Below are 21,229 nucleotides of genomic sequence, written 5' to 3' on the forward strand. Positions count from 1 at the left end.
AAAATAGAACTGCTTTACGACCCAGAAATTCCACTTCTGTGTATATATCCAGAGAAACTGAAAACACTCATTTGAAAGAATATATGCACCCCTATGTTTATTGCAGCATTATTTACAATAGCCAAAATATGGAAACAACCCAAGTACCCACCAACAGATAAGTGAATGAAGAAGTTATGGTACATATATACAATGGAATATTACTCGGCGTAAAAAAATTGGAATATTACCATTTGTGACAGCATAGGTGGACCTAGGGGGTATTATGATTGCACTTATATGTGGAATCTAAAGAACAAAATGAACAAACAAAATTGAAACACACTCATAGATACAGAAAACACTGATGGTTGTCAGAGCGGAGAGGGTTTGGGGACTGGGTGAAAAAGATGAGGAAGCTAAAAAGTACAAATTGGTAGCTACAAAATAATCATGGAGGCAGGGTAAAGTACAGCATAGGGAATATAGTCAATAATATTGTAGTAACTTGTATGGTGTCAGGTGGGTACTGGAAATATAGAGGGGATCACTTTGTAAAGTATACAATTACCTAACCATTATAAGGTACACCTGAAAGTAATATAAAATGATACTGAATGAAACTATAATTGAAAAATAAAATTTTAAAATCAGAAAAAATATTCCTTTGAATAAATGAATAAGGAAGCTAATAGTGAGCTTATCACACTGTGTACTTCACTTTATCATTAATGGTAGGGGGCACTCTGATGCTTTTCACTCCCCACACTGGTTCATTTGCTCTGCGTACAAGAAATGTGCTATTCTCTGATTCGGGAAAATACAAATGCTTCTTCTCTTACTTTTCTTATCAATGATTCTGTTACAGAGCCCCTGGGCTGCTCCAATTGAAAACAAACCCACGGGCTCTTTAGTTAGGGGTCCGACTGCCCGCCGCCAAAATTACAACTCTGAACATTATATTTGAGTGAAAAGAAAAATTGTTTATTTAACAGTTACACATATCCTTGCCTCCCCTCTACCAAACCTAGCCAGTTTTAGGAAGGTCAGAAACACCGTTTCCCTACTTCCCAAACACAGTTCAGCTTTACCAGCAGCTGCCAATCACTCAACCTGATTGGCGAGGTCCTTTCTGTACTGTGGTGCCCTCCAGCTCTCAATGCAGGACCACCTGGATTCTCAGCCTCCTTGCGAACTGTCTTCTTTCTGTAAACCGCATGGATCTCCTCTCCTTCTCCAGAGCACCTCTGCGAACACTCACCAGCAAGGGAGACAGCCCCAGAGCGTGCCCCCGAGCATGCCCCCCCGCTAAAGTGTTCGCAGCTGCCTATATATCCCTGACTGCATCCTCTGACGCAGCGGGTGTTGCCAACAGTTCTGACCATTCACAGAACCCCATGTAGGCTCTGTGTGCTTTCCATACCATCACCTGGTTCAAGATTCCTCCCATCCACCTGAGGCTTTGGATGCTTTAAAGCAATTTACATAATAAAAGACACCGGCCATCAGCCTCAGGCATGTGGAGGCATTCTGAAAGCTGCTTCCTTCTCCCCATCCCCCAGCCACAAACTCCGGGGATTTTTGGACTCTCCTGTTTCTGTAACAATTCCCCAAATTTCTCACTGTAGATGGTGAAAAGTGGCCAGATTTAGGATATGTTTTGGAAATGGAGCTAGGAGGACTCAATGATGGATTTGATGTAGAGTTTGAAGGAAAGGGAGGTATCAAGGATGACTCTTAGGTTTTTAGTCTGAGCAACTGGAAAAATGGAGTTGTCATTAACTAAGAAGGGGAAAACTGTAGGAGGAGCAGGTTTGTGGTGGTTGGAAAACCAAAATTCTGTTTCAGACATGCTAAATTAGAGGTATCCAAGTGGAAAGTTCAAGTAGGCAATTGAATATACAAGTGTGGAGTTCAGGATATGAAGCAAGGGATGTCTATTTGAGAGTAATTAGTATAGAGATGGTAGTTAAAGTGAGGACCAGGTGAGGTTATTGAGAGAAATGTCTGGTGACTGAGCCCTAAACACTCCAAAATTTGGAGGCTGGGAGAAAAAAATGGAGTCAGCATACAACAGTCCAAAGTAGCAGCCAGTGAGATAAGAGGAACACGATGAGGTTTCAGTGCCATGAAAACTAAGAAAAGAAGGTCTCATTGTTAATCCATTCATTATTTAATAACATGTTATTCAGTCTCCATGCATTTGATTGGTTTTGAGTTCTTTCCTTAAGGCTGGTTTCTAGTTTCAAGCCATTGTGATCAGAGAAGATGCTTGATATGATTTCAATTTTCTTGAATTTGTTGAGGCTTGTTTTGTATTCTACCATGTGGTCTATCTTTGAAAAGCATCAATATGCATTTGAAAAGAAAGTATATTTTGCTTCTTTGGGGTGAAATTATGTGTAAATATCAATTAAGTCCTTTTGATCTAGAGTGTTGTTCAATGCCATAGTGTACTTGTTGAGTTTTTGTTTGGACGACCTATCCATTGTTGATAGTGGGGTGCTAAAATCCCCTACAATGGCCATATTGCTGTCAGTCTATTTCTTAAAGTCCTCCAAGATTTTCCTTATATATTTGGGTGCTCTTATGTTGGGTGCATATATGTTTATAAGGGTTATATCCTCTTGTTGGACTACTCCCTTAAGTACTATGTAGTGACCTTCTTTGTCTCTTGTTATGGCCTTTGCTTTGAAGTCTATTTTGCCTAAGTATTGCTACCCCAGCTTTTTGATCATGACCATTTGTTTGGATTTTTTTTTTCATCTCTTCACTTTCAGCCTGTGTAAATCTTTTGTTCTGAGATGAGTCTCTTGTAGACAGCATATATGCAGGTTCTGCATTCAGCTACCCTATTTCTTTTCTGCTATAGCCTTGGGAATGGAAACATCTGCCCCACATGCTGGAAGGCCAGTTCGTGGTGAAAACAGCATGCCACACCATGTTCTATGTGCAGCCTCCATGGGTGTCATTGCGATACGAGATCATTGAAGTGGCTGTGTCCAGTCAAGGAAATTTTGACTGACTGGACCTTGCATAATTTGCTAAAAAGCAGCCATAGTAGCACAAGCTATTTGGCTAGAAATCTGGGCCCCCAGCTGAAAAGTATAGTACATATAGCATGGCAGCCCAGCTGTTAATTGGAGGTGTCACTGGATGGTGCATGGGTTTCATATTCCAGAAGGTTGGAAAGCTGGCTGCAACAGATATGGGAGGAGGATTTTTTCTCCTTCAGCTTGCAAACCATACTGGGTACATCAAAGTTGACTGGCAACAAGTAGAGAAGGACATGAAGAAAGCTAAGGAACAGCTGAAGATCTATAAGAGCAACCACTTATCTATGGAAGTGAAAAGCAAAGCTGAGGACATGATGTCATTTGTGAAGAAGAATGTTATAGTGACTGGTGGATTTTTCGGAGGATTTCTGCTTGGCACGGCATCCTAAGGAGGACGTCTCATTGTTCCTGCTTTATACAACTAGCAGCCTCTTCACTCCATCATAGGACCTCAAGTCTCCTCTTCCCCCTCTTCTCCTGTGCCTTCCTCCCTGCTATAGCATATCTGAATGGCTTCTATAGGCATCTCTTGGTACAAACTGATACGGCCCTACTGTGAGCCTCATGACAACAATGGAAGAGACAATAGACATTAACTCTCCTCCCAGAACATTCTCCATCTGACTAATCTGTAGGTCAGCAAGAATGTTCCTTTCCCCCCTACATAAGATACCTACTAGAACATATTGCAAGATAGCTCACTGTGCGGAATAAGTGGATCCTTAAAGTTGGTCTGAAATGATTTGGAAAAGGCATAACAAGCACATAGATACCTTATTCTGTGCTGCATGGAAAGGAACTGAATACATTTACCTTTAAGCATGAAAAGAATAACAAAATACCATAGACTGAGTAACTTACAAACAACAGAAATTCATTTCTCACAGTTCTGGAGGTGGAGTCCAAGATCAGGGAGCTAGCATAGTTGAGTTCTGATGAGGCTCCTCTTTGGGGTTGCAGATAGCTATTTTCTCCTTATATCCTTACATGGTGGAGAAGGCAAGAGAGTTCTCTGGGGTCTCTTTTACAAGAGCACAGATCCCATTTATGAGGGCTTTACTCTCATGACCTAATCACCTCCAAAGGCCCACCTCCTAATATCATACTTTGGGGGTTAGGGTTTCAAAATATGAATTTTGAGAGGATACATTCAATCCAACTGTTAAATTGGTAAATTATTGAGTAAAATGGGGATAAAGAAGTATGGAATGCCATTGATAGCCTAGAGTTCACTAGTGACCTTGCTAAGGGCAATTTCACTGGATAGGTGGGGACTAATACCTACTTACAATAGGTTGAGGAAAAAGGAATGTGACATCAGCTCTATAGTTCCACCTGGCACCATGTGAAATCAATGCATACTAACCAAGATTTTTGTTTCTTCTTGGGAGGTAGTAGTGTATAATAACATACAGATTAAGAGGACAGACTTCAGAGTCATTGCTTGGTTCTGACTTAGTCAATTGCTAAGTAGTGTGATATCTTTAACATATCACACTCTCAAGTATCAGTTAAACAATCAACCCATAACAACATTACTAAAAGCTCTCAAAACATGTAGTTAAAGACCAGAAATTTAGCAGCAAATAACAGTAAGACAACTGGTTATACATAACCAGTTTGCTGGCCTGCAAACTGAAAGGTCGCTGGTTCGATTCCCAGTCAGGTCACATGCCTGGGTTGTGGGCCATGTCCCCAGTTGGGAACTTGTGAGAGGCAGCTGACTGAGGATGTTTCTCTCTCTCCCTCCTCTCCTCTCTCCTCTCTCTAAAAATAAATAAATAAAATATTTTAAAAAAGAAAAACATAAAATTGGAACCTTGTAGTATAGCACATATAAAATACAACTCTAAGTTTATTAGATACTTTAAAATAAAGGTAAAAAAAAAAAAAAGAGAGCAGTCTCTGACATTCAGAAGCTCGCCTGGCACACACATCTATGCCATGTAATTCTCTTATTTAGACATATACATAGAATACCAACCTTAGATAAGGTTACTCTGAGACCATAATAAGTTGAAAAAAAGCAAGGCCACTTAATAATTTTGTCTAAGCACTGTGCCACTCACAAAGTACCAAACACTTCCTGTCTTGGCCAAAATGAGTGACTGCTTTACCAAGTACAGCTTTAGTCTTATACTTTTCTCCTTTCCTCACAAATATATTAAGATTTATTGAGATACCCAATCATAGAATTGCCCTCACTTCTGATGGCATCCAATCTAGACCAAACTTCCACTTTCTTAGACACTCCACCAAGGTTCAATTCCAATAAAAGGTTTTTTTCTAGTATAGTCTTACTGAGACACTCCTTGGTTCCTCACGGTGTGTGTTCTCCCTCGTACAATAAGTAACAAACCCAACTCGTTCAATTACAGATATATGGTCTTTGGCTGGAGGGCATTGACAACTTAAAAACATTTAGAAGAAAATATTGGAGAATGTATTTTTACTTTGTGGTAACGAAGTATTTCTTAAGCAAGACACAAAAGCACTAACAATATAAGATAAAATTGATAAATTTGAGTGTGTGGTAGGCATCCTCTGAGGTGGTCTCAGTGATCCCCCTCCTCATGGTTTTTGCACTCTTGTAAAATCCCCCACCTTGGGAGTGGACTGGATGTAGTGATTTGTTTCTAATGAATACAATAGTGCAGAAGTGATAGGATGTTACTTCTGAGGCTTCTGCCTTGGATAGTCTTTCTCGCTCTTTCATTGATCACTCCTTCATTGCTCACCCTGAGAGAAGCCTGTTAGCATGTCATGAGACGTTACAAGACACCAAGGTCCATTATCCACCACATACATGAGTTTGGAGGTGGAGGGATTGAGCAAAAAAGAGAAAAAAAAAAAAACAAAAAAACAAATGGACATGCCAACAGTGTGGTGATTGCCAGCTGTGGGGAGCTGGAGGAGCGTATGGGGAGATAAATGGTGATGAAAGGAGACTTGACTTGGGGTGCTGAACACATAATACATTCTACAGATGATATGTTGTTTAACTGTGCACCTGAAATCTGTATAATTTTGTTAGTCAGTGTCACCCCAATAAGATCAATAAAAAAGAAAGAATGAGTTTGTAGGTGTGTCTTCCCTTAGTCAATCTTTCAGATGAGCCCCACTTGACAGCTTCCTGGCAACCTCATAAGAGACCTTAGCAAGAGGTTAAACCATGTTTGAATTCCTGACCCTCAGAAAATGTGAGATAAAATTTGTTTTTTTAAGCTGTTAAGTTTTGAGGTAATTTATTACATATTGATAAATAACTAATACTGACCGCATTAAAATTAAAGACTTTGGTTCATCAAAAGACATGTAATTAAAGCGAAATCACAATGCTATAACTTGTGAAGATAATATATATTTGCAATACACATGCTTGATAAAGGACTGGTAGCCAGAATATAAATCAAGAACTTCCACAGATCAAAATGGGAAAAAAATGACTCAGAAAAATAGGCAAAAGACAAGGACAGGCATTCAGAGTGGGAAACAGGAATGCCAAATAAACATATGAAAGAACACTCAAACTCATTAGTAATCAGAACAAGGCAAATACATACCTCAGTGAGGTACCATTTTTAATCATTAGATTGCCAAAAGTTAAGATGTCTGCCAATACAAAATGACAGGAAGGGCGATGCTTATATACTGCTGGTGGGAATGTAAACTAGAACAACCACTTCAGAAACACTTTGGCATTACCTAACTAATAAAGTTGAGCATACCCATATCCTACAACCAGGACATTTCAATCTTAGGTATAAATCCTGGAAAGTCTTTTATGTATGCGCTATGAAACATGTTCATAGCAACATTTTTGGTGATAGCAAAAACATGAAAACAACTCAAATATCCACTTAGAGAAAAATTAATTGTGATATGTTCACACTAGAGACTATTATATATCTTTGGAAATGAATGAATTACAACTATATATAACAAAACAGTTAATCTTAGACATAATGTTGAGTGGAAAGAGCAAGATGCAGAAGACTTATGTGCAGCATATTTATAAAGTTAAAAATAAGGAAAAATCAAGCAATATATTTTTTATGAAAACATACATAGGCAATAGAACTTTTAAAACAAATGATAAATATAAAATTCAAAATAGTGGTTAATTATATAGAGAGGCAGGATATGGGACAGAGAGAAACATTCAGATAAATACAAGTTATTGATAATGCTCTAGTGTTTGAGTTGGGTGGTAGGTTCATGGGTATTTATTTCATTATTAAGCTTTATAACAAACATAAGTTATAAATATTCTGTATTCAAATATTACTTTATTTAACATATTTTACAAATAAATTAGTATTTTAATTTTTATAATGGAAAATTAAGAGCATTTTTTTCACATCTAAAGAAAGCAACAAAGTTCATTTTCTAATAGAAAGGAAAAATACAGGAGGAAGAAAAGTTTAGTGAGCTCCTGAGAGGATCAAGACAAGGAATACAATTCAGGGAAAAAGAAAAAAAAATTTCCATTTTAAACCATGTTATTATTTTAATCCTAGAGCAATCAGGAAGCTATGCTGGCTAAAACTGGAATTTATTAAGAAGATTATACTTTCACCTTCAGTTCACATCAAGTAATTTCCATCCATGTTCTGTATCTACATCTTTAAATAGTTCTTAATGCTCTCCATTCTCAAATTAATCTCAAACTTCAGAAACTGCCATATAGGGAAGTAGATAGAGCTACTTCTGTTGGGACTAGAGGAGGGTCAGTCTAAGTTATACTCTTGGGGCTTCCTTTACTGGATCTGGGTTCTTATGTAATGCCAAGCCTTGGAGAGGAGTTGAGGAAGATTCTCACAGGTTATTACTGAGGAACTTCCCAGTTGGCATCTATAGACTGGCACTCTCTGTGGCTTCTGTGGCAGCTTTGGGACACAGAAATACCTTATAATGCAGTCCCAGGCCTTGCATCTCTGTCCCTCAAGTTCATTAAAGCAGCCATTCCTCTCTAGGGCTTCACCAGGAGGATGTGGGAAGCAAGGTCCTGGTTCCAGTTAACTTCTCCCACTTTCTCTCCTCCCAGTTCCATGGTCATTTCTTTTGAATTTTATAGAAGTCCCATTTGGTGGAAGAACCCAAATGGGCTTTTAGAAAAGAACATTCAGATAACTTACAAGTTAATCTGCTTTCAGCTCAGCCACATACTTCCTAGAAAGCAGTGAAGCACAGAGTCCACTATCTGCCAGAAAGGGAGAAAAGGAAAGGGTGAAATTCAGAAAGAACAAATCCTGATACTTCAAAATATTATCTAGAGATGAGCAAAGGTTTTTAAAATAGGACTCAAAATGTGTTAACCTTAGAGGGAATAATTGGACTCCTTAAAATAAAGAACGGTTGTTTATCAAAAGATACTGTTTACGAAAGTGAAAAGGCATCCTGACCATTGTGGCTCAGGTGGTTGGGTGTCATCCCACAAACCTAAAGGTTACCAGTTTGATTCCCAGTCAGGGCACATGCCTGGATTGTGGATTCAGTCCCCTTTTGGGGTGTGTACAAGAGGCAACCGATCATGTTTTTCTCTCACATTGATGTTTCTCTCCCTCTTTCTCCCTCCCTTCCCCTCTCTCTAAAAATAAACAAAATCTTCTTAAAAAGTGAAAAGGCAGACAAAAAAAATTGAAATACATATATCCAGGAGAGAATTCGTGTTAAAAATATATAATGTCCTAGCCCTGTCTGGATATCTCTGTTAGTTAGAGCATCGTTCTGATGCACCAAGGTTGCAGGTTCGATCTCTGGTCAGGGTACATACAGGAAGAAACCATTTAATGCATCAATAAGTGGGACAACAAATTGATATTTCTCTCTCTCTCTCTCTCTCTCTCTTCCTTCTTCTCCCTTCCTCTTCCTAAAAATCAATAAATAAAAATTAAAAAAGAATATATAATGTTTTACAAACCAGTAAGAAAACTACAGTCAATCCATTTGAAAATTGACTTAAAACTAGCACTTCAAAAAAGAGGACATCCAAATGACCAATAAACATATGAAAAACTGTTCAACTTCATAAGTCATCACAGAAATACAAATTACAATCACAATGCAACACCACTACACACTTACCAGTATGGTTAATGCAGAAAAGACTGACAATACTAGATGTTGGCAAAGATGTGGAATATCTTGATGGGAAACATAAAATGGTACAACAGTTTTAGAAAACTGGCAATAACAACTAAAGCTAAACATATATATATGTAAAAGTTTATATATATATAAATGTTTGTGGCAGCACTACTTATCACAGCCCCAAATGGAAACTACCCAGATGCTCATCAATGATAAAATGGATAAGGTATAGTTTATTCACACAATGAAGTAACACAACAATGAGATTGAGTAAACTATTTCTATATGAAACAACATGGAAGACTTTTATCAATACAACATTTAGTGAAAGAAGCTATATATTAGAGTATATGCTGCATTATTCAATTTATATAAAGTTGTAAATGAGGTAAAATTAGTTTTTGGCCTTAGAAACAAGAATAGTGGTTATCTTTGAGATGAGTAGTGACTGAGAGTGTACATTAGGAGGGCTTCTTGGGGACTGGTCAAGTTCTGTTTTGGGATCTTCATGCTAGTTATACAACTGTGTTCTCTTCATGATAATTCATTGAACTTTACACTTAAGATTTGTGTACTTTTAATACATATGTAATAATTTAATAAAGATTACCTAAAAAATATTTTACCTAAAATTTATCCAGCCACATTGAAATTTCAAGTCTGAGGGCCAGACTCTGAAATGTGATTCACCCAGGTAACCAATGTCACCCTGAAGCTTCATAAGTACTGCCATTCCACTTTTCCTGGTGATACCCCTATGCAGCTTTTCCTGGCACAGAAAGGGCTCAGAAAAATTTCTTCTATAGGTTTTCTTACTGGAATTCTGAATTAAGTAATTTAAGCACATAAGTAGGTTTTCATTAAATATGGTGAGCTATCACTCACTGGCAAACTTGCTTCATAACTACCTCAGCTGTAAGTAAGGATCAACAGTTTATTTGAGCCTACTTGCCCAACATTCCTTGGTGCCAAATCTCACCCATTCCCCAAAGGAAATTGCAAATACCTTTCTTTTTTACTTCTCCAGATCTTCAATTTTCTTCTTCAACTAAATGGAAGTAAACTTTATTGCCATTACAAAAATCATGTATGCTTTTTATAAAATGTTAAGCAATAGAGAAAAGGACAAAGAAGAAGGCAACATGTACCCCAAAACCCCACCACCCAGGAATAACCACAGTTAACAGATTGGTGAGGTCTCTCCATAGGATGTATTCAAACAACAAGAAAGATATATAAATGAGTAGATGGGCCCTGGCTGGGTAGTTCAATTGGTTAGAGCATTGTCCTGATACACCGAGGTTGTGGGTTTGTCTCCAGTCAGGGCACATACAAGAACCAACAAATAAATGCATAAATAAATGCAATAACAAACTGATGTTTCTCTCTCTCTCTCTCTCAAATAAAAAAAATCATTAGATGGATGGTGAATGGATAAAGATCACTTCATGAAATTTAAGCCACAAATTGTGAGAAGATAAATTGTCATAAATATAGCAGCAAAAGATTAATATCCAATATATATAAAGAACTCATAAATAAAAAATAAACAGTTCAATTAAAAAGTGAGAAAATAATATTAAGACAATCACATAAAATGAACCACAAAAGAGGCAATAAAGCTATGAAAAGATAGTAAATCTTACTAGTAATCAGGAAAATTAAAAGTAGAGTGACACACAGTGAAGGAGATGAGATTTATTCCCACATCCATGCAGTCTGGTTGGTAATATTTCACGCCCATAAGATTGGCAAAATTAATTAGATCTGGTAATATAAGTGTTGGTAAGAATGTGAAGAGAAAAGAATTCAGACATTAATGGTTGGAGTATAACTCAATGCAACCACTTTGGAAATTAATTCAGAAATAGAAAATGGAACTTATCCCCCCTTCTATGCAAAACCCAACATATCTCTCTAGTATTACAAAGATTGGAAGCAAGAGATACGACCCATAGCATAAATGTTGATATTCTTATGGTATGTGTTAGCCTCTGTTGTGAATTGAATTGTGTTCCCTAGAAAAGATATCTTTAAGCCCTAACCATCAGTATCTGTAAATGTGACTTTATTTGGAAATAGGTTCTTTGCAGATGTATTTAAATTAAGAGGAGATTATACTGGATGCTACTCTCTCTTGCTCTTGCATGTGTTAGGCACTTCAAAGAACAGTCACCACCTTGATAACCCCAAATCCTTGGCCTACTACCTCTGTAGTTCCTAAGAGTATGCTAAAAGCACATTCCATGTTATTGTGCCTTTGTTTGTTCTTTTATAACTATGTACCTAGTAAATTGGAATTTAAAAATAATTATCTTCAACTTCCAGCCAAGATGGCAGCATAGGTAAACACGGCTCACCCTCTTACAAAACCACATCAGAATTACAACTAAAATATAGAACAGCAATCACTCAGAACTGTCAGAAATTGAGCTGAATGGAAGTCTGACAATTATGGGATTAAAGAAGCTACATCCGTCCAGACTGGTAGGAGGGGTGAGGACACAGAACAAGTTGGTCCCACACTCACATGTGGTGGATAAAAATTCAGGAGGGACATCTCGGGAGTGAGGAGTCCCAGCCCCACACCAGGCCCCCCAGCCCAGGAAGATAAGTCCCCATAAATTCTGGCTGCAAAAACCAGTGGGGACTCAGTCAGTGAAAGAAACTTACAGAGTCCCAAGAAGTTCCTCTTAAAGAACCCACACATGGACTCACCTACTCGGACTCACTCCCTCTGAGCTCCAGCACTGCGGTAGCAGCTTTAAGGGCACCAGTGGCATACAGGGAGACATTGAATGTCTGGCATCAAGGAGAGAGCTAGGGGACAGCTTTATCCCAGACAAAAGGCAAACAGAGGCCATTGTCTCTTTCCTGAACCATCCACCCACAGAGCCACTAAGCCAGCAGGCTGATGTCATATGTGAGACTCCATCAACATGTCTAACACCGTTTGCCTCACCCTGAAGGTCCCCAGAGACTCTATTCCACCAATTTATAGGCCCATCCATGCTGCTTTTCCATATGAATGACTTGTCTTGGCTCATGCTTCACAACTTCCTAAATCCTCTCAAACAAGCAACAATCTGCCTCAGTGAGCTCTCAGTCCCATACCTCTTGCTAAGTGGCCCCAGGACTGGCAATAGCAGTAACTAGCTTAGATTCACAGCTTGGCTTTACCTGGGAATCTTCAATCCCAGCATAAGTAGCAGCCATCTCAGATTATTTAGAGCTCAGGCAGGGTGGCCTTGGAGAAAACATAGGTTGGGGCTGACCTTGGCTTTCACCACCCTGGAAACCCCAGAATCTATGCACCAAGTGGACAGCTACAAACCATATTGGAGCACCACCACCCTACTCCTGTACATCTGATCCTTCACAGAGGGTGGAGGTTGGCAGTCAGTGGTCACAACCAGTCCTTGCTGCTGACTGGCCTGGGTAAATCCCTCCCATTGATTTGCCAACAGCAATCAAGGCTCAACTACAAGAGGAGGATGTACTCAGCCCACACGAAGGGCACACCTTGAGTACCCAGCTTGGGTGATAAGGGGAGGCTGTGCCACTGGACCCTACAGGAGACCTACTACAGTAGACCACATTACCATGACAGAGTCATAGGAGCTCTACCTAATACATAGAAACAAACACAGGGAGGCTGCCAGAATGAGGGATACAAAGAAACATGGCCCAAATGAAAGAACAGATCAAAACTCCAGAGAGAGAACTAAACAAAATGGAGATAAGCAATCTATCAGATGCATAGTTCAAAACTCTGGTTATTAGGATGCTCAACAAATTTACTGAGGACCTGAACAGCATAAAGAAGATTGTCAGAAACTAAGGATAATTCAATTAAAATAAAGAACAATTAACAGGGAAACAACAGTAGAGTAAATGAAACCAAGAATCAGATCAATGTTTTGAAATATAAGGAAACAAAAAACAACCAATCAGTACAACAAGAAGAAAAAATAATAAAAAAAATAAGGATAGAGTAAGCAGCTTCTGGGACAACTTCAAGAGGTCCAACATTTGCATCATAGGGGTGCCAGAAGGAGAAGAGAAAGAGAAAAACTTGGAAATGTATTTGAAAAAAAAGAAAGAAAGAAAAGTTCCCTAATTTGGTGAAGGAAATAGACATGCAGGTCCAAGAAGCATAGAGTCCCAAACAAGCTAGACCCAAAGAGGCCCACTCCAAGACACATCATAATTAAAATGCCAAAGGTTAAATATAAAGAGAGAGGTCCCTGGTGCGATTCCGTCCTGTGTGTCTGTTCTGTGGAGCAGAAGTCATTTATCTCCGTCCGCATTCTCTCCCACCTAAGTGCGTGCTACCACCCCATGGAAGATTCTATGGACATGGACATGAGCCCTCTGAGGCCCCAGAACTATCTCTTCAGTTGTGAACTCAAAGCTGACAAAGATTATCACTTTAAGGTGGATAATGATGAAAATGAGCACCAATTATCCTTACGAACGGTCAGTTTAGGGGCCGGGGCAAAGGACGAACTGCACATTGTGGAAGCAGAGGCCATGAATTACGAAGGCAGTCCCATTAAAGTGACCCTGGCGACCCTGAAAATGTCTGTGCAGCCCACGGTTTCCCTTGGTGGCTTTGAAATAACACCACCTGTGGTCTTACGGTTGAAGTGTGGTTCAGGGCCTGTGCATATTAGTGGACAGCACTTAGTAGCTGTGGAGGAAGATGCAGAGTCAGAAGACGAAGAGGAGGAGGACGTGAAGCTCCTGAGTATGTCCGGGAAGCGCTCCGCCCCTGGAGGCGGCAGCAAGGTCCCACAGAAAAAAGTAAAACTTGCTGCCGATGAAGATGATGATGATGATGATTTCGAGAATGAGGAAGCTGAAGAAAAAGCTCCAGTAAAGAAATCTATACGAGATACTCCAGCCAAAAATGCACAAAAATCAAACCAGAATGGAAAAGACTCAAAACCGTCAATGCCAAGATCAAAAGGTCAAGAATCCTTCAAAAAACAGGAAAAAACTCCTAAAACACCAAAAGGACCTAGTTCTGTAGAAGACATAAAAGCAAAAATGCAAGCAAGTATAGAAAAAGCGCCTTGAACAACCGTGGGCACTACTGGTAAATTAAGCCCAAAGATGGGGAAAGAGAAAAAGGAGAGAGAAATGTAGTCCATACTGAGTATCATCAGCAATCCAGACTGAAGTCTTCTATTTTAATCTCAATCCCCTTTCCTGAGTGACCGCTCAGCCAGGCCCCCCTCCGGGCTGCACTCGATCTCCCCCTTAACCTCTAAAGCACTTTTCTTTTGACTGCTGTGATTCAGTGAACTTTTCTTGCTGTTGTTCATTTGCCTTACCTTTTTGACCATGTTTTAAACACCTTTGTATCTCCCTAGCTGCTCAATAAATATTTGAATGACTCAAAATAAATAAATATAAAGAGAGAATCTTAAAAGCAGCAAGAGAAAAGAAGTTATCTACAAAGGAGATCTCACAAGACTATCAGCTGATTTCTCAAAGTAGACTTTGCAGGATAGAAGGGATTGGCAAGAAATATTCAAAGTCATGAAAAGCAGGGATTTACAGCCAAGATTACTCTACCCAGCAAAGCTATCATCTAGAATCCAAGGCCAGATAAAGAGCTTCCCAGACAAGAAAAAACTAAAGGAGTTCATCATCACCAAATCATTATTTCTTAAAGTATATTCTATTGATTACATTGTTACAGTTGTCCCAATTTCTTTTCCCTTTACTCCTCTCTTCCCAGTACGCCCCTTCCCTCCAGCAATCCCACCCCTCTTAGTTCATGTCTATGGGTCATGCATATAAGTTATTTGCCTTCATCCTTTCCTATATTATTCTTACCTTCCTCCTGTCTATTTTGTACCAACCAATTATGCTTCCTAGTCCCTGTACCACTTCCCCATTTTCCCCCCTTCACTCTCCCAGCTGGTAACCCTCCAAATGGTCCCCATACCTATGATTCTGTTCCTGTTCTGGTTGTTTGCTTAGTTTGTTTTTGTTTTTATATTTTAGATTCAGTTGATAGCTGTTTGTTGTCATTTTAATGTTCACCAAGTCATTATTATATGAAATGTTAAAGGGACTTATTTAAGAAAAAGTGCCCTGTCTGGTGTGGCTCAGTGCATTGAGCATCAATCTGCAAACCAAAACATCACCAGTTCAATTCCCAGTCAGGGCACATGCCTGGGTTGTGGGCCAGGTCCCCAGTTGGGGCCGTGCAAGAGGCAACCAATCCTATCTCTCTCTTGCACATTGGTGTTTTTCTCCCTCTCTTTCTCCCTCCCTTCCCCTTTCTCTAAAAGTAAATAAATAAAATCTTTTAAAAATATCCCAATCTCTTCAATGTCATGACTCACTGTTGGCAGAGTTTTATTATAGGAAAAAAAAAAAAACCCATTTGGTTAGTTCCCTAAGTCATGTAAATGAAAGGCAAGAAGGCACTATTAGCCAAGGAATAAGATCTTCTTTATGTTTTAGCAGTGTTATTCAGAGTTCTGGGGAGTCTTGGGTAGGGGGCAGACCAATTTGCATAAGAAGATAAGAGGATTCCTAAGAGAGAAAGGGTAAAGAATCCAATGCTTTCTTTCCTAGATTTCAAGTTTTAAAAATCTGTTGGAGTGACAAGAAAGGATGCCAGTGGTCTCAAAGGAGAAATTACCTTGAAGACAGCAAGAAGCTGGGCAGCTTATCTGGGTTGTTGGGGGTTGGTCTGATTCTAGGTTTTAAAGCCTTATGACTGAAGCTGGCAGGCACAGTGGTATGTATTGAGGGTTAACTGCTAAGCAAAAAGAATTGACTCAAAGAGCCATAACCTTGGTACTTTGAACTCTTGCATTATGCAGGACCAAAGAAGATGGCAAGAGAGCAATGGGGCTAGTAGGCAGCTCTCTCTTTCTCTGTCTAGAATTTAGAAATAGGACTCATCACTGGGGGAATTAATAGTTACCTGCGTTATTTACCAAGTTAGGTAGGACAGAGACCTCAAAAGGGAGATGGATATTTCCTAGTAATAAAAGCAGATGAAAACTCAACTAGTTAATTGAAAGAGAAGAAAATAGCCATTATTTATAACCTTTAAGTGGTAAAGTCATAACTTCACTAGATATATATTTATTGTCTATAATACACCAGGTACTACCAGACTCTAGGACTACTGTGGTGTGCAAAAGAAACATAGTTCCTGTGCTCTTGGACCGTGTATCTTATAGTGGAGACAGATGCTGAACAGAGTTGATGAAGACTTATTTTCTCTGCCAGCTCATCAGTTCATGTCCAAATGCCAGCTGTTAAACTCCCAATCTTATATCCTTATCAGTCCAGAACCAGTAGATAGCTAACTGGAGTGTCTGAGTTCCCTTCCAAAATCGTAAGAAAGAAAAGCTGATCAGTTCAGCTTAGTGGTTAGGTATCTCCCCTGGTCCAATCAGCTGCAGCCTGGGAGTGAAGTGACTCAGTGGGGCTGTTTGAAAGTTCTGTAAAAAGTTAGTATGGGGAAAGGGAAATTGAAAACAATGGACACAGCTCTACATATTGGATGTCACAAAATGCATCACGTAACTACGATGACATATACAATGCTCAACATATTTAATAATATCAAGTCCTTTCCCATGAGCAAGTGAAGCTTTTCTTCCCAAGGAAAAAATTAAGCACAAATATACCCATACACCTTATCTATCTCATTTTTTCCAGTTAAGGGAGTCTCATCTGGGTGCCTGATCGGGGCCTGAATTCCTAATTCTATGGTCTGGGCCACTATTGCTGTTTTGTTTGGCTTTGGGAAAAAGTCCTCAGGAAGAGGAGAGGTCTGGTTCTTGCTGAAATGAAACTTAGGGTTGCACTGGTCTTCCCCACCCTGAGATGTGTCAGATGGCAAGATCTGCAAACTGGCCAATGAGAGATCATTATGCCCCTTTCCATGATCTCGGCCCACCTTGTAAACCTCCACAGGATACTGAGAGGCATTCAGTACCATTTCTCAGATAGTAAGCAGACATACTGACATCACCACATTGTATGTGTATGTATTCACCACAGGTGACTGAGCCACATTAGATGTTAACTGTGCTCTATAGAAGAAACTTTGCAATGCTAGATCAGGAAGATCTCTAGATATTACTCCTGCAAGAGGAACTAGAGTATGTATGAGCTCCAAGGAGTCTAAAAGGGATGACTATTTCCAGCTTAAAATCCAAATTAGAGACTAGCCAATTAAGCTTCTTGGTCCTTCCCTCTGGACACGTACCCTGGATTCTGTCCCTCTCAATCTTATTACCCATACTATGAGCACTAGCAGGCATAAAAAAACTGTTCAGAAGGCTTAGAGGAGGGTAATTTTGTCCCCACCTTCCATGACCAGAGGATACCTGTAGTTATTTTTTGGTTATCAGAATTGTGTGTGGGGAGATGCTCATGGCATCTACCTGGTAGAAGCCAGGAATGTTTCTAAACATCCTACAATGCACAGAAAGAATAGTCCCTACAACAAAAAAAATGTCTATAGTACTAAATTGAGAAACCCTGACTTAGTTTACAGCAGAACATGCCTCACTTACACTCCTAATTTCCAGACCTCCAGTCTTTTGACTCCATCCAAATTCCCACTTAGTCTGCTCAGTGAAAAATAATAGTGGAGGAATTGACATGTTTACTTCACCACCTGCACAGGAAAAAAGGGACAATCCAACAGCTTAACTAAAGAGGGAAAGATGTCCACGCAAGGGGGAACAGAGATATGCCAAAGGAGAGATCCCCACAGCAACATCTTTTGACCCTTCAGTTCTTCCTTCATAAAGCTCCACCCCCATGGGAGTGATTCACTTATATATCCTTGAATGTTATCACAGGATCTTCATTTTGGGAATATGTGGGCATAAGGGAAACTTGAACTTTTCTCACTAACCCAAGTAAGTTGCAGGCTTTCAGTAGCCAAGTCTTTGCTTCCACCTAGAATGTCTTTTCCCACCATCTTGACCTATCTAAATCTTTCAAAGTCCACATCAATGTGGCCTCTATCTGATCCCCCATAACTCCTCTAGCTCCTCTAAGTTAGATATCTTTTTATAGCACACATTATTTTCTACTTTGTATTAGGGTTATTTGATTTCACAGGAGGTTTTCAGCTTTTATATGTTCAATTTTTATAAAATCTCCACTGTCATATATTATATATTAATATATCCAAACCATCTTCCTTTGGCTGAATTTGGACTTGAATACATCAGACAAGAAACATTTCAAGCTATTGCCTGCCAGCCAACCCTCCAGTTCCTACAATGAAGCCATCTTGATAAAGCAGATTTTGCAGTGATTCAAACATTTTATTACATTTTTCTTCTTATTTGATAAAAATACAAATGGAAAGCCAAAAAAGGCTAATACTACAATTTAGACAGACTAATAACATTAAACATGTCAAAAACAGTGACTCTTGAGATAAGCATATTAGAGCAGCTAGTCAACATGGGATTCAATTTTTAAGGGAAAAAAACAAGGTAAAAATATGTACAGATTATTGAAAATACATCATTGAAAAATGAGTCAATATATCTTTATAAATAAATGCTTCCCAATTTTGGGGGTAGATACCCAGAAGAGGGATTTCTGGGTCACATGCTAGCTCTATTCTTAATTTTGTTTTGAGGAACTTTCATACTGTTTAACATAGTGGCTTTACCAATTTACATTCCCACTAGCAGTGTATGAGGGTTCTTTTTTCTCCACATCTTTAACACTTGCTATTTCTGGACTTGTTGATAATAGCCGTTCTAACAGTGTAAGGTGATATCTCATTGTGGTTTTGATTTGCATTTCCCTTAAAGCTAGTGAATCTTTTCTTTAAAAAAAAAATAATTTATTTATTTTTAGAGAGAGGGGGAAAGGAGAAAGAGAGGGAAAGAAACATCACTGTGTGGTTGCCTCTCACTTGTACCCCCAACTGGGGACCTGATGTGCAACCTTGTCATGTGCCCTGACTGGGAATTGAGAGAATCTTTTCATTTATATGTTGGTGATTTGCATGTCTACTTGCCCTTTGGTATTGTTTGCAAATATCTTCCATTAGGTAGATTGCCTTTTTGTTTTGTTGATGGTTTCTTTTCCTGTGTAGAAACTTTTTAGTTTGATATAGTCCCATTCATTTATCTTTCTTTTACTTCCCTTGCCTTTGTGGTCAAATTCATAAAATCCTCTCTGAGATCAAGATATTTACTTTTCTAAAAGTTGATTTTAGGGGGGGATAGTTAATTTTTACGAACCAGGGGTATGGACTTGGGGGGGATTTCTGGGGGAGGGGGGTGCTGGGTGGAGGGGAACAAGGGGGAGAAAATTGGAACTGTTGTAACAATATAATCAATAAAAAACATTAAAAAAAATAAAAGTTGATTTTAGAGAGACAAAGGAAGGGAGGGAGAGAGGGAGAAATAAGAGAGAGACAGAGAGAGAGAAACATCAATTAGTTGTTCCACTTATTATTTATGCATTCATTTGTTGCTTCTTGTATGTAACCTGACTGCGAGCCAAACCCACAACCTTGGCTACTGGGACGATGTTCTAACCAACTGAACTACCCACCCAGGGTCCCAAGATCTGGATATTTAGTACCTATGTTTTCTTCTATGCATTTTATGACTTCAGGCCTTCTATTTAGGTCTTTGATATATTTTTGAGTTAATTTTTATGTATAATGTTAAATAACAATCTAGTTTCACTCTTTTGCACTTGGCTTTCTAATTTTCCCAGCACCATTTATTGAAGAAGCTTTCTTTTCTCCATTGTCTGTACCCTTATGTTCATTGCAGCATTATTCATAGTAGCCAGGATATAGGAACAACCTAAATGTCCTTCTATGAATGACTGGATACAGAAGATGTGGTACCTAAATACAATGGAATACTACTCTGCCATAAGAAAAGATGAGCCCTGGCTGGTGTAACCCAGTGGATTGAGTGCTGGCCTGCAAACCAAAGGGTCGCCAATTCAATTCCAGGTTAGGACGCATGCCTGGGTTGTGGGCTGGGCCTATGGTTGGGGGCATGCTAGAGACAACAGATTGATGTATCTCATGCACATTGATGTTTCTCTCCCTCTCTTCCTCCCTCCCTTCCCCTCTCTCTAAAAAGTAAGTAGATAAAATCTTTAAAAAAAAAAAAGAAAAGATGAAATACTGCCATTTGTGACAACATAAATGGATCTTTATAGTATCAAGTTAAGTGAAATATGTCAAATGGAAAAGGTCAAGAACCATATGATTTCACTCATGTGGGATATAAAACAGAAAGTAACAAATGAAAAAACAAACAAAACTCATAGACACCAGCAACAGTATGGTGGTTACCAGAGGAAAAGGGGAGTGGGGAGAGGTTAAAGAGGGTAACAGGGGTCAAATATATGGTGATGGAAGGAGACTAAACTTTGGGTGGTGAGCACCCATGCAATACACAGATGATGTATTATAGAACTTTACACTTGAAACTTATACTTGTATATTATTAATCAATGTCACCCCAATAAATTTACTTAAAAAAGAAAATTGAGTTAAAAAGTTATAGTGTAATGACAAAGGAAATGGAGAAATTTTGTTTATATTTTGGACTGATACATATGATTTTATATATATTATTAAAAAATGTTGGAAAGGCAATGATGTTTGATTTGTCATTTTTAAAAAGTCTGTTTCTTCATGTAATGTAATATACAAAGCTATAAGCTTCCTTCTACTGGATTCCCTGATAGTATAGCACAGTGTAGTAATTTCTTCAGTGCTAGAATAAATAAAAAGTCTCTTCTATGTTTCTCTTTAAAAAGTGACTAATGATAACAGAAGATGGTAGTAATGGAGCCAGTATTTTTATCATCACAGACTACAATTTTCACTTTACCCTCTTTATTATGTTCTGTCACCTTTCTGAATTCAACATAATTCAATACAAATGTCCACACATTATCACAGAATCTGTATGTATCTAGAGAGTCCCTGAAATGGACTCTGTTCCTGATCCTATGAGCCAATGCTGAATTTATAGCCTTATCAAACTGAAATAGAACTTGAAGGGCAAATTGTGGGTGATCTGTATGAGACTATGAACTCATCGAGC

At 38.8% G+C, this 21,229-nt stretch overlaps 2 pseudogenes; both read left to right on the forward strand.

The window, feature by feature from the left end:
- Positions 1-2,859: 2,859 nt before the first annotated feature.
- Positions 2,860-3,424, forward strand: LOC149991363 (FUN14 domain-containing protein 2 pseudogene; annotated as a pseudogene).
- A 10,002-nt stretch (positions 3,425-13,426) lies between these two features.
- On the forward strand, positions 13,427-14,526 carry LOC149991364 (nucleophosmin pseudogene; annotated as a pseudogene).
- The last annotated feature ends 6,703 nt before the right edge of the window (positions 14,527-21,229 follow it).

Source organism: Furipterus horrens, unplaced genomic scaffold, assembly GCF_987537825.1.
Source record: "Furipterus horrens unplaced genomic scaffold, mFurHor1.1.pri manual_scaffold_17, whole genome shotgun sequence".
NCBI lineage: Eukaryota > Metazoa > Chordata > Mammalia > Chiroptera > Furipteridae > Furipterus > Furipterus horrens.